At 30.6% G+C, this 10,000-nt stretch overlaps 1 protein-coding gene and 1 long non-coding RNA gene across 3 annotated transcripts in view; one reads left to right on the top strand and one right to left on the bottom strand.

Annotated features, from left to right (window-relative positions):
- Window positions 1–3,935, bottom strand: part of LOC145293294 (uncharacterized) — an 80,272-nt gene extending 76,337 nt beyond the window's left edge. The window contains exon 1 of the long non-coding RNA XR_013869706.1: window positions 3,788–3,935. This is a non-coding gene — a long non-coding RNA (uncharacterized LOC145293294). The remainder of the gene's footprint in view (window positions 1–3,787) is intronic.
- LOC145293292 (tyrosine-protein phosphatase non-receptor type 5-like) overlaps window positions 2,740–10,000 on the top strand; it is a 360,679-nt gene continuing 353,418 nt past the window's right edge. Inside the window, exon 1 of one of the 2 annotated variants that reach the window (XM_080139899.1) lies at window positions 2,740–3,882. The gene's annotated coding sequence lies outside the window, so the exon portion shown is untranslated. The remainder of the gene's footprint in view (window positions 3,883–10,000) is intronic. The other variant, XM_080139904.1, reaches the window with a different exon arrangement.

Below are 10,000 nucleotides of genomic sequence, written 5' to 3'. Positions count from 1 at the left end.
TGAAATTAATCAAAGGTTGTATGAAAGCATTCAAAATAAGAATCAAACAGGAAACAAACAGTCAGAAACTCGATTAATACTGAAAAAATAAGGGGGTATGATTATTTTTGAACATTGCAGATTTTATAAATAGCTGTATATTTCTTTTATTACAAGTATCCCGAGATTTTAAAATGACGAAAATGATCAGAAGAGGTTTATTAAGAATATGTATCAATATGGACGTAAACAATAAATTCTTACAAAGTTACACCTAATAAACTCAATTTTCAAGGGGGGGTATGAATAATATCGGGCACAAGTGTATATATATATATATATATATATATATATATATATATATATATAGTAAGTTATAAAATATATATGGCGATTAAGCTACACTGAATATTCCGCGTTTCATCCACTCTAGGACTCTTCAGGCTTGAGCACTCTCAAAAGAATTTATTTCACCACATTATAAATGAAGTAGTTATATATATATATATATATATATATATATATATATATATATATATATATATATATATATATATATATATAAAGTTTTTTTTTAAATATCGTTAATTTCAATGTATACCGTATTCGTTTACTGGGTCTTGATTGTTATTTTAAAAACCATTCACGGTTAATTTTGAGTTAAGCTATTTAATAGGTGCAGAGTATATAGAGCAAAATGTTGTTGAAAATTCAAAGACTCGCGTTTTCTTTTTTTATAATCTTCGCTTATTTCCTGGATTTTTTCCATTACAGCTGTTTCATTAGTGGGAAGGCAATTTTACGATTGATGTGTCCATAAAAATATCCTGTCCCCACCAACTTCTTCAAATATTTTTCTATTAGATTTTTACAACAAAAGGCATATCTTTAACATGCTGAACATCGTATTCGGGTAAAAAAGACTTCCAAAGCCATGCTCCCTCACTTCCGCCATCTTTTTGTGTGATGTGAAGATTGTTTTCCCTATATATATATATATATATATATATATATATATTTCTTAATAAAATTCTTTTTGGAGTATTCTGTCGAACAATAAATGCCCTTGGAAATTTTAATTTGCAGTCTTTATTTCTTTTCCTTTTTCGCAAAAACTAAATGATAAAAACCCTATACACCTTTCTACATTACAATCTATATAATACGCTCCTTCTTTATTTAGAATTCGATAGAACTCCCCCCAACATCAGCTATAATTTTAATTGATCTATTTCGTTGCTAATGAATCCCACACTAGACGCCGCATCCCCATTATGTTACCTAGCATCTTCTCTACTCTTCTGATGAGAAGCATTAGGCTTCGAAATGCCTTGGCGTAAAGAGTCCCTTCTATCCACCAACTAATTGTTTGTATTCCCTTATTGAATAAATGAATGAATCTATATTTACCAATATATAGTCTTTGTGACTTCATTTCCCATTCCTATTGTTCTCCTATAGAAGCTCCAATGATACTTGCTGAGCTTTATATTGTCCCGATAAGTCTCCTCTTATAGAATTGAGCTCACTCCTTTCTTCTAACGCACTAAGCTATATATACATATATATATATATATATATATATATATATATATATATATATATATATATATTGTTAAGTATCCAGAAAATTTTCATGGGAAGATATAATCTTTGATGTATTGATTTTCATTATTTATTTCAACAATGCTCAAAACGTTAGGAAATGACAATTAAGCCACACAGAATTTTCTGCCTTTTTAGCCTGATGAAACCTAATGAGGATTAAATGCGGAAAATTCTGAGTAGCTTAATAGCCACACACACACACACACACACTAGCCTGATGTTGCCCGAGTGTTTGTTGGTGTGTGTTAAGAAAAGAAACAAAGTTTTAGTAGGCAAGCCGTGACGCGAAGGCAGAAAAGAAAGTGGAGGTGTGTGTAAGGGTGTTTGTTGAAAAAAAAAAAAAAAAAAGTGGTAGTAGGCAGGCAGGCTCGAACCCATGCCGCGAAGGAGGAAATGAAAGCAGAAAAAAAGAAGTGACGCGTTAGCTGTTGCGCCCACGCCAAACCGGAAGTGACGTAGGTTTAAATTAAGGCTAGATAATCGACAGTATATATGCTTTCGACAATATCGGCGAAAAAAGCGACCCCTCCTTGTAGAAATGTGCCTAGTTTAGAGTGAAGGAATTAATGTTTTTGGCCAATTTTTCGATGTTTGGCGTCCGAAGGGTCGGGCTATAAAATGATACAAATCTCGTGAAAATCCGTCGCCTCTGTCGAAAGTTTCAGGTACATACATACATACATACATACATACATACAGATTTTTGCCCTTTTTATTAGAGAAGATGAAATGTCAATTTCCTGGTTAGTTTTGATTTCTTTTTCTTCTGAATAATTATCGGTTTTGTTTTTTTGTTTTTCTTTTGTTAATTGTAATATATATATATATATATATATATATATATATATATATATCCTCGTTTTAAAAATATTTAAAAATAATTGACTGTGGACTGACCCTCTCTTTCGGTTTTCTCGATATTGGTTTTGACATATAGTTTTATTTTACCGTCATTCTCGACCCTTTTAACCCCACTCTCCCCTTACCCCACCATTGACTCGCCACTTCTTAATGAATGTATTCGGTTTCGAACTCCGAAGACACACGATTCGTAGTCACGTGGTTGACCCAATTCTCGTTCGTACGCTCTCTCTCTCTCTCTCTCTCTCTCTCTCTCCCCTCTCACTCTCTTTAAGAACGAGCGGCTGCCACAACAACATCAGCAGCAGCATCAGAGAAGACGTCATCAGCATCAGCAGTAAAAGTATCAACTAAAGCAGACTCTACATCGCGTCTTCCTTTTGTCTCACCTCATTTTACCTTTTTTCACCACCCCCTCTCCTCTCTCTCTCTCTCTCTTTCCTCTCTCTCTCCCTCTCTCTTCTCTCTATCTTTCTCCTCCCTCTCTCCTCTCTCTCTCCCTCTCTGTTCGTATTTTCTACCCAAGTCGTCGTATGCCGTCATTCCTCGAATCCAATTATTAGATGCATGCAAAAAACAACAAAAAAAAAAAAAAAAAAAAAATCGTCTTAAATTTGTGACAAATTCTTCAGACGAAAACAAACAAACAAGAAGCGCTCTCCATTCGCACGGAATACGGAGACAAGATGCTGATTATCGTTAACATCCGTTAAGACTGGTGGTAGACTACTGTTTGATTATTATCTCGGGCCGGGGTTCTTGAAGAAAGAGCTATATTCAAAACCAAAAACAATATCTGAAACCATTTTTTTTCTCTCTATCCATTTCTCAAATTCTTATTTCCCCCCCTTTTCTATCTGATTATCCTTTCTTTTTTTTTTTTAATTTTTTGAGATTATAATATCAAACCTAATATTCGTAAACAGACTAAATCCGACATATATGCATATGTTTATAATATCTGTCTGTAAACATATGTATACATCCTTAATATGTAGATATAGTCTTTTAATAAGCAAACGAAACGCAACTGATATTAATTATTCTGTGAGACATGTAGATAAGGCTTTTTCGAGGTAACCTTTCTTTAAATATTTATAAAAATTGTAACCCTTTTTTTCTCGTTTTCTTTTTAATTTTTTTTTTTTTTTTTCAAATAATAAAACACAATAAATATAAGCCGATGCTTTTCATTCAAACCTATCGAAAAGACATTTAACTTCAAAAAGCACCTGTTGGTTATATCTACCGAAAGAAAGACTGGTAAATAACCTGAAGATATTTTTCCTCTCTTTTTTTTTTCTCTCTCTCTTTCTCTCTCTACCTTGACTGGTCATACCTGCTTTAGTGGCATTTATGCCAGTGTTCAAACTGCCGAGTTAGGTTTCAACATAGCCAAGCAATGGTAATATTCCATACCGTTTCTACTTTCAGGTGAGTGTAAGACTATTTACTCTATTCGTGAGACTGCGCCAAGTCAAAGTCGGCTTCTGTGTTTTGCTAGTAGTCTCCTGCTTTTATGTCTGTGTTTGTGCCAAGCTTTGTGAAGTGAACAGCTTACCGAACGTTTTTTTTTTTTTTAATTATTTACGTAGATTAAGTGAGACATTTTGTAGATATTTCTTGAGTAAATGGTTGCGAATATTTTACACCGTGCTGAAAGAATGAAAAATAAAGGTTCTTGTCCAGAATTCCCCCCTATATATATATATATATATATATATATATATATATATATATATATATATATATAATTTTCAAAAAAGAAAGAAAAATGTGTATAATGTACATACCCGTGACGAAGTGAATATATATTCCAAAAATCACATAAACTCATCAAGTAGATTTATTTTTAAATGAGAAAATCATTTTCAAACGATTAATAGGAATCCGTAGGCATTACAACATAAGTTTAGTAAGTATGAATTATTATTGAGTTATCTCTCTTTGTTTCTTGAAATATTTTTTTTTTCAAAATGGTGGGTGAAACACTGAAACAGGTACTCCTTTCCTTCGATACTTATAAATTTTGATTTATTTATTTAAAAATAAATTTATATTATTTTTGGAATATGATATTTTCGTTTAGTAACGGGTACGTACATTATATAGATTTTTCTTTTTGTTTTTTAATATAGGGGATTTCTGGACAAAAAACGCGCGAAAAATATGCGCGCTTGTGCGTTGTGCGTACAACAACGATGACCACCTGTGTCAACATAACGAATGGCATTGTTTAATATCCGGAAAACTACTTATTTGCGGAAAAATTTAAATGAGATATTCGTTTTCAGTATACCCGAAAACCTATGAAAATGTGTCATTTTAAAGGAAAATGTTAAGATGGAAAAAAAGTAAAAATTTACTTAGTAAAATAATAATAATAATAATAATAATAATAATATGTTGTTGTTGTTTTCTTTTTAATTAAAAAATAATATTTCTGTTTGATTACAGAATTGAAACAATACGTGGAAATATTTTGGAAGAATATTTCGATCCAGGAAAGATATGAAAATATGAACTGTATCAATGTTAAATGACTGATCTAAAATATATTTTTGCATTGTAAATAATCTCAGATATAAGAATACACTCACAAGTTGTAGTCACCAGGTTTATCAAGATGGCGGTTAAATTACAATTTTGAAAACAATAATTAAAAATAAAGGGAGATAACTAATATTAAAACTTGCGAGATTTATGTTTGCCTACGAATTCCTATGACTCGCTTAAAAATGATTTCCTATATATATATATATATATATATATATATATATATATATTAAAAAAAACTTGATCAACTTGCGTACTTTTTAAAATATATTTTCATTTCGTCTCGGGTATAATCGAGGATTTTATTTATTTATTTTTTTGTTATTTTTAATATAAATAGTAATTCTGGGCATGAATCAAATGGATCAATGTTAAATGGCGGGTCTAAAATATATTTTTTGCATTGTAAATATTGACAAAAATTGACAAAAATATTGCCACATATTGCCAAAAATATTGCCAGATATAAGCACAAACTTAAGGTTGTTAGTGCTATGTTAATTAAAATGACAGTTAAATTACAATACACCCCAAAATGATTTTAATTTAAAGAAAAAAACATTTCTTTGAATGTGTTGATTTTTAAAAAAATTAAATTGCCTTTGTTTTTGTTTTTCTCCAAACAACAACAACAACAACAACAAAAAATACACTTAAAAAAGCCCATATATTTATATCTATCCTAATATTGAAGAATATCGAATGAAAATTGCCAGTAAATTTGGTTTGATAGTTTTAGTCCTTTCCTTTAAAAATTATTATTTTTCCTTCATATATGTCAATAAATATATCTTACCAAAGAATCTTAGCGCAATAATTTTTAATACCAGCCGAAATATAATTCAATATTACAATCAGGAAAACATTTTACACATTTTTCCTACCTCAGAGATAAATATATAAAATGCACATCACACACACACACACACACACACACACACACACACACACACACACACACACACACACACATGCGCGCGCGCGTGTTTGACAAAATTCTATATTCCAAATTTCAAGATGTTGACCATCTTACTGTTTATTTTTTCAAATACGTAACAAATACACGATAAGGTGGTCAACATCTTGAAATCTGGAATATAGAATTTTGTCATTTATTTGTGTATGCTCTGTAGTTACATTGAGCTTTATAAAATAAAGGACGAGTATAAACAAAAAGTGAAATATAATTGAATATATGTAACATATTTCCCTATAATACATATATATATATATATATATATATATATACATATATATATATATATATATATATATATATATATATATATATATATATATATATATATATATATATATATATATATATATAATGCTCCCTATCTTAGGTTCAGCATTGGAGAAGTGATATACAAATTATCATTAGCATATGAAGCGATGCTCTTTGTGTAAACAAATTGAGCTTAGGTATTTGGACAATGTGAAAACATTGTTAATTCACTGCCTGCATAGCAGCAACCATATAGCGCAACGGTTTGAAGCTCTGACTGTCATTTCGGCGATCGGGTTTCGATCCTGGGTTATGATAGTTGCTTATCTAGCCGCACTGATGAGCTGTGAAACAGTACTGTGTGTGAATGACTATATATATATATATATATATATATATATATATATATATATATATATATATATATATATATATATATATGAGATAGGGGGAGGTTTGTAAGTCACTCTGTTTACAAGGTGAAATTAGTTGAGACAAAACGTAAATAATGCACACACATACACGCACTTAAAAAAAAAATCTTATGTTCACTCTAAACAAGGCATATCGCTACTTGGGATAATGTTTACATAAGATGAACAAGATGTTGGTTTACGTTACATTTAAACTTCTGCATATCAGTACAGCTAAGGAAGCAGGTAGCAGGAAGGGAATTCCAAAGTCTGGCTGTTCAAGGGAAGAAAGCTTTCTGGCATTTAGAGACCTCAACAGTGAAGGATATGATTTTGTTGCTAAACGAGTTTGTCGGGGTTATATACGTCGACGGACACAACTTCGATTGAATTCATCAGAGCACATTCCATTAAAATATTTGTGAAAGAAAGGGATGCGACATTGTGGCGATGGGACAGGGGTTGGAGCTTAGGTAACATATAGTAAATGGCTACACAAATGCAATCATATTTCAATTATAGATCTCAACAGGACAGATGTTTGCATTCTTAATATAAAGCTCTATTAGTGTATTGAGCACAATTGTAATAAAGATCCTTCCTCTCGTAGCTTCTTATATAAGACATTTCTGAAAGTATACTTTATTTATCCCCCCCCCCCCAAAGTCTGTTTCCCCTGCATCAAACTTCATTACTTTCTATACCTTCAGATTCCCTGAAAATATATAATGGTTTCATTTTGTTTACTTTGGGTTGTTTTTTTTTTTCTTTTTTTTTTCTTGTTTTTTTTTTCATTTTTTTCTTGTCTTTTTTTTTTTGTAAAACATTTCATATTTCAGTTGTGTATTTCATTTTGGTTTCAATAAAAAAAAACATTTTCCCCTGTGTTTATTCTGTTATTTTATTTTATTTATTTTTATTTGTTTAGTTTGAAGATGAAGAAAACGTGTGATTAATTAACAATCAGTACTTTTGTTCACAATTTTATTTTTTTTATCAGCCAGGTATATATATATATATATATATATATATATATATATATATATATATAAATCCAGGTTAATATTTTCCAAAGATAAATTAACCAATGAAGTTTTAACAAGGTTAATACAAGAGTGCTCAATACCGAAGTAGGGCAAGATATACTTTTTATTTATTTTACATAAGCATTAATATATCGCTACACATTCATGAGCATGTTTCGGTCAGCCAGGTACAAGTATTTAGGGACCTTTTCAGATAATATTGCTTATACAAAAGTATAGTCTTTCCGGTTACGGACTAAGTTTTCATATGAGCAATATCGCCTGAAGAGGTCTATAGTTACTAGTAACTGGCTGACCAAAACATGCTCATGAATGTGTAGCGCAATGTTAATACTTATGTAAAACAAAATAAAAATAAAAAGTACATATATATATATTCTTATTTAGATTCTTAATCTCTTTTTTTTTTTTTTACAAAGGAGTCGTCATTTATCAAGGCCCGGCCACTCGAGGATAAGAGTTAATGAGTTTCGCATCTATATTATATGCATTTGTATAATGTGTATGTTTATATTTTTCTTCATTATTTACTTTATGAGATTGTTAATTTGTTAGTGAAACGTGACAGATATACCGACATAATAGATCTGTTGATCTACTCCGTCACACTTCAGTTTTAAAATAGCATTTTCATCAATCTATCAGACTTTAGTTTGAAATAGCATTTTTAGATGTATTCATGCATCTCTAAAAGAGATTCCGCTCATTCTTCTATTTGGTTCATCTAGAGTGACCGTTTGAAAGGGTTACAAGTCTCTTTTTAACATATGACATCATCATACTTCCTGTTAGTTCAGCGTATGATGTCATCAACGGCGACATGATCCCTTGCGACGTTATAAAAGATTTGCCTGGTGTCTTTATTATGTTTAAGCGAATGACGTCATCCGTTTGTGACGTCATTTATTATTCTACTGAGACAAGCACACGAGATCCACAAGGTGATAGACGACCCTCTGGGTCATTTGATCGTATGACGTCATAATTTTGTGACGTTATCTGTTTTAATTGATGGTGTCATTATTTGGTAACGTCATCATTTTGTGACGTCAACATTAAATCATTTGTGGCGTCATTCACTGTACACGTTTATCCTTCAACAATAAATGGCATCGTTCGATGACGTCATTATTCAGTGACGTAATCCTTTTGTAACGTAATCGTGTACATTCAGACAAATAAGATCCAAAGTGTTTTAGTAATATATATATATATTATAAAAATAATTTTACCCAAATATTTTTTATACATTAAAATTCCGGTAATGTTCATATACCAATAAAATCAAAGTCAATATTAACTAAGTTAATTAAGCTTCATAATCAAGCATACGTATGATATTTCTGCAAAATTTTGCAAGAAATAAAATAACATGAGAATGAACGAGGTGAGTCCAAACTGTATGTTCCCTTAAAATAGGGATTATGAATACATTCATATTTATATAACAAATTTATTTTAGTGTCTGAAGAGTAGCTATTTTTGGAATATTTTAAATAATATAATGTTTAAATTTGTCCAAATGGTTACAAAACAATTGTAATAAACCATATAATGTTGTTATTTTATATTTTGTTGTCTTGATTTTTGCAAAAATATTATATATATATATAGATATATAGATATATGTTTTTTTTATTATTCAATAGACAGTGTGTATTATGTTGAATATCCATCAGTACATTCGATTTCAAAAACAAACTGGAAACTCAACCGGCAGGGTTAATCACACTAAATGTGACCGATCTTTCAGCCAATGAAATGATAGTGTGATCTACAATGGTAATTATAATTATAGGTCTATTAACTATCATAACATCAGTCACATTTGAAACCGAAGGTATTAATGGATGATCTAAATAGTGTATGCTGTTCATTAAATAAATGCATTTCATTGTATGTGTGTAAAGATGTGTAAAGGAAAAGTTAGTTTGACATATTGCGGTCTCTAATATCTATTAGTAGCCTGGCAAGGCCACAGGGGAGACAATAGAAGCAGCAAAACTCAAGCTGGCTTGTCAGGACACTATATATACAAATGTAGGCAAATTTGGCCATATTTTATTGGTTTGAAAATATAGGTTCTTTTTTACCAATTGTCATAAAATTTAACAATGGAATAGTATTATAATCTTCAAAAAATCTGCAAATTTTCGTGTAATTTCGTCCCATAGAACCAATGATGCAAGCAAGTTTCATTTCATTCGGACAAAACACTAAGAAACGGAGCCTAATTAGAGTTGGGGCCCGTTTTTTTTTTTTTGTTTTGTTTTTTTTATCAAAATTTAACAAATGAAGACTCGTTGAAA

This window comes from Euprymna scolopes, chromosome 14 (genome assembly GCF_053919585.1).
Source record: "Euprymna scolopes isolate OS-2025 chromosome 14, ASM5391958v1, whole genome shotgun sequence".
NCBI classification, from domain to species: Eukaryota; Metazoa; Mollusca; class Cephalopoda; order Sepiida; family Sepiolidae; genus Euprymna; species Euprymna scolopes.
The sequence above is the reverse complement of the archived record's forward strand: the minus strand, read 5'-3'. Positions and strand labels throughout refer to the sequence as shown.